The sequence below is a fragment of the Arachis duranensis genome, chromosome 5 (assembly GCF_000817695.3).
Source record: "Arachis duranensis cultivar V14167 chromosome 5, aradu.V14167.gnm2.J7QH, whole genome shotgun sequence".
In the NCBI taxonomy this organism is placed as follows: domain Eukaryota; kingdom Viridiplantae; phylum Streptophyta; class Magnoliopsida; order Fabales; family Fabaceae; genus Arachis; species Arachis duranensis.
In genome coordinates this window covers 61551268-61556516 of record NC_029776.3, presented here as the reverse complement: position 1 = coordinate 61556516, position 5249 = coordinate 61551268, and positions in this window count along the sequence as shown.

Sequence of the window (5249 nt, the reverse complement as noted above, 5' to 3'; positions counted from 1 at the left end):
ATTCTATTATTCTAGCATCTCAGTTTATCTCCTATTGTTGATTTCTCTATTTTTCCCAATTTAGTTTATGACTCTTCATGTTAGATTCAATTTCCTTTTAATGCAATTTGAGGTATTTCATGTTTATTGCTTTTTCGTTAATTGTTGTTATTGATTCCTTGCAATTGTTAGTCTTAGATTTTACATTCTCTTATTACTTTTCTATGTCTTTATTTTATGCCTTCCAAATATTTGATAAAATGCTTGGTTGGATTTTAAATTAGATTTTTGTATTCTTAGCTTGAATTGAGTAATTTGGAGACTCTTGAATTGTCAAAGTCTCTTGTTGGTTGGTAATTGAATGTTTCTAGTTGGCTTGAGCTTCACTAACTCTAGTCTTTGATTAGGACTTGTGAACTCAAGCTGATTTGCTCACTTGACTTTCCTTCAATTGTTAGAGGTTAACTAAGTGAGATCAATTTGCAATTTACCATCCCAATTGACAATGATAATGAGGATAGGAATTCCGATTCTCAACCCTTGCTAGGACTTTTCTTAGTTGTTAGTTATTTTCTTGTTATTTACATTCCTTGCTTATTAAACCCAAAACCCAAAAAGATATTTTCCCATAACCAATAATAAACATACTTCCTTGCAATTCCTTGAGAGACGACTCAAGGTTTATGTACTTTGGTTAATTTTATTGGGTTTGTATTTGTATCAAACAATTTAAATATTGATTGAGGTTTAATTGTCGGTTTAGAACTATACTTGCAATGTGATTATTTTTGTGAAAATCTTTACCGACATTTTTCCTCCGTCAAATTTTTGGCGCCGTTGCCGGGAAATTTCAAATGTGTGCCTTATTATTGGTTATTGTGAATATTGTGAATACGTTTGTCTTTTGTTTCTTTGTTATTTTTTGATAATTTTAGGAGTTTATTTTCATTATTTTTTGTTAGTATTTATTTTTATTTTCTCTTGCTACTATGAATTCTCACCACTTTGGCTATGAGTTTAGTTCAAATTATGTTGTAGAGAATGGAAGCTACAATGAGAACATGCATCAAGGATGGACAATCAAAGGTGGGAGGAGCCTCAAGCTTATGGACAACCCTCTTGGCAACAACCTCCACCAACGTACTATGAGCAAGAGGCATTCCATGATTCATATGAAGACAATGAATATGGTGGGCCTCCTTGTAGTTACAAACAAGCCCCACCATATACCTATGAACCTCCTCCTCAACATATTTTTGAACCACCATACTCACAAGCCTCTTTCCACCATTCACCTCCATATGACCCCAACCCATATCCACTATACCAACCACCTTATAAGCCATCTGAGCCATACATAGAGTCACCCCAATTCCAACCCAATTACTCCCAAGAACCACCATCTCAATATACACCACCTCCAATGTATGTGAACTTTCAACCACAATATATATGATCCTAATTATGTTAACCAAGTAGAACAAGAGCCACAGGATTATTTCAAGGAAGCAATGGATCGACTTCAAGCAACCATCCATCAAATAGAGCGAGAGGAAAGCCAAAAAGTACACGAAACTCTCATGGCTAACAAATCTCAACTTGAGAACAAAGGACTGGAGTATGTTATGCAACAAGTGAAAAAGATGAAAAATGTTGAACCGCCACATCATTATCATGATAAACCACCCTCTTATCATGATCCTTTCCTCCCAAGCAATGAACCCTCATATCCAGTCCAATCTCCAATGGATGACACTCTTGGTGTTCTTCTTCAAGGGCAAAGAGAGATACAAAAGGAGGTACTAGAATTCACGGCTGCCTTGACCGAGGTAGTAGATAATTTAGCTTCACTGCGATTCAACAATCAAAGTACTCCCATGGCTACATGTGGAGAATCTAATGAGGAACGTAGCATGAAGTAGTGATTAGGAACTTCGGTGGAAAATGAGGAATGTGATTTTGTACTAGAATAATTGGAGGAAGCCATAATTATCGAAGAGGAAGAAGTGGTTAAAGACTTAGGAGATGTTGAGAGTCCATGGGAACCTCAAGTCATAGAGCCTCCTTCCAAGAAGTTTGAATTTGATGTTGAGGAGGGTGTACAACCTCCAAAGCATATCATGGTTGAAGATTTTGAGGAAGTTGATCAAGAGATGGATTCAATAACTGATGAATTTCTTACTACAATTGATTCATCCCCCATTGGAGTTGAAAAAGAGGTTAAGGAAGATAGTGCACCACTTCCAAGGCATATTCCATATGAAGAATTGGATGGAATAGATCAAGAGGCAAGTTCCCTTGGTGATAATGATCATGAATCAAGCCTTCCTAGTGATGAATGTGCATCCGTAAATGAACTCCTTGAGTTTGAAGAACCTTTCCCAATTGGTTTGAAGAATGATATGAAGATGGAAGTCTTCCGAAAGGGATGGACGGGAGTTGAACATGCCATCTACTCCTTCATTTGAGTGGGTAAAACTTATCTCTATTAGCTTTATTGTCCCACTTGAGTATGGTATTCTTAAAACGGATGGTCAACTTAGGAGGCTCTGTGGAATGAAGCGTAAGAGAAGGATATTTAGTAGTTAGAGTTGCAAATCAAGACTCATCAAGGTTGAGATTTCAAGAGATAGATACAAGGGTTGGACTAGTGATCACTTGGTTGGATCTAAGAGAAGAGTTTGGTACCTCATTGAGAATTCGGATTGCCTGCCACCCGGTTGGAACAATGATGATCCACCTCAAGACGGGTGTAGAAACAAGATTTGGGATCCGGGCATAAAAGAGGATCAACTTTAGGAGCTCAAAGCTTGTGAAGAACTTCATCAAAGCTTGGTGAATTCACTTGGAAATGTTAGAGCTTATTCGAAGTCCAAGCATTGGTGGAAGTTTCAAGATGAGTTCAAGCACAAGCCACCATGACAAGAAGCTCACCAAATGTCCAACTTAAGGACTTTAACAAAAAGTGCTAGGTGGGAGACACCCCACGATGGTAAATTCTTCCTATTTTCTCTTTTATTTATATTGGTAATAAGTTGAATTTTCAATTTTAGTTGGGTTTATTTGATTTTCACTCATTTAATAAAGTTTGGCTTTACTTTGGTAGCTTGTTAGTTTATTTACAAAAAAAGGGCGCGCCACGTGTATGCGTCGATGCGTCAACGCAACCCCCATACATTTAGCACAATTTCTCCCTACGCGTATGCGTGCTTTATGCATACGCATCACCGTGCATTCTCTCCCTTCACGCATTTGCGTCAACGACGCATACGCGTCGATGCTTCTTTTGTCCACCCACGCGCATGCGTCAGCGACGCGTATGTGTGGATTTAAACTCGCTAATACCCTAGATGCGTGAGCCCTAGCCAATCGCGTCCCCTTCAACCCTGAACGTCTCTTTCTCTTCTCCCTACAAAATCCAAAAAGCTCCACAGCTACCACTTCCGGTAACCATCAACCACCAGCCACCAGTCCGGCGACCAAACTACCGCCGACTGCCCTCTTCTTTCCCCTTCTCTCCTTCTTTTTCCTTCTTCCTCCTTTTCCCCCTTTCTCGGCCGTTCATCTTCTGTGCCACCGTAAAAACCGCTGTGGTCACACCCTTATCGCCAGCTGATGAGCGGATAATTTATACGCTTTTTGGTATTGTTTTTAGTATGTTTTTAGTATGTTTTAGTTAGTTTTTATTATATTTTTTTTATTTAAAATTCACTTTTCTAGACTTTACTATGAGTTTGTGTGTTTTTCTGTGATTTCAGGTATTTTCTGGCTGAAATTGAGGGACCTGAGCAAAAATCTGATTCAGAGGCTCGAAAGGGCTGCAGATGCTGTTGGATTCGACCTCCCTGTACTCGAAGTGGATTTTCTGGAGCTATAGAAGGCCCATTGGTGCGCTCGCAATTGCTTTGGAAAGTAGACATCCAGGACTTTCCAGCAATATATAATAGTCCATACTTTGCTCGAGATTTGATGGCCCAAACCGGCGTTCCAAATCAGCTCAAGAATTCCCGGCGTTTAACGCCGGAACTGGCACAAATGCTGGAGTTAAACGCCCAAACTGGCACAAAAGCTGGCGTTTAACTCCAAGAAAAGTCTCTACACATGAAAGCTTCAATGCTCAGCCCAAGCACACACCAAGTGGGCCCGGAAGTGGATTTTTACGTCATTTATTCATTTCTGTAAACCCTAGGCTACTAGTTCTCTATAAATAGGACCTTTTGCTATTGTATTTTCATCTTTGGATCACTTTAGATCCTCGGATCATCTTTGGACGTCTAGTTCTTAGATCATGGGGGCTGGCCTCTCGGCCATGCCTAGACCTTGTTCTTATGTATTTTCAACGGTGGAGTTTCTACACACCATAGATTAAGGTGTGGAGCTCTGCTGTACCTCGAGTATCAATGCAATTACTACTATTTTCCATTCAATTCAGCTTATTCTTGTTCTAAGATATTCATTCGCACCCAAGAACTTGATAAATGTGATGATTATGTGACGCTCATCATCATTCTCACTTATGAACGCGTGCCTGACAACCACTTCCGTTCTACATGCAAACAAAGCTTGAGTGGATATCTCTTGGATTCATTAAGCAGAATCCTCGTGGTATACGCTAGAATCCATTGTCGGCCATTCTTGAGAATCCGTAAGGTCTAAACCTTGTCTATGGTATTCTGAGTAGGATTTAGGGATTGAATGACTGTGACGAGTTTCAAACTCGCGATTGTGGGGCGTTAGTGACAGACGCAAAAGAATCACTGGATTCTATTCCGACAAGATCGAGAACCGACAGAGGAATAGCCGTGCTGTGATAGAGCGCGTTGAACATTTTCACTGAGAGGACGGGATTATAGCCATTAACAATGGTGATGCCCAACTTACAGCTTGCCATGGAAAGGAGTAAGAAGGATTGGATGAAGACAGTAGGAAAGCAGAGAGACGGAAGGGACAAAGCATCTCCATACGCTTATCTAAAATTCTCACCAATGAATTACATAAGTATCTCTATCTTTATTTTATGTTTTATTTATCTTTTAATCATTAATCCTCCATAACCATTTGAATCCGCCTGACTGAGATTTACAAGATGACCATAGCTTGCTTCATACCAACAATCTCCGTGAGATCGACCCTTACTCGCGTAAGATTTATTACTTGGATGACCCAGTGCACTTGCTGGTTAGTTGTGTGAAGTTGTGATAAAGAGTTGAGATTGCAATTGAGCGTACCATGTTGATGGCGCCATTGATGATCACAATTTCTTGCACCAA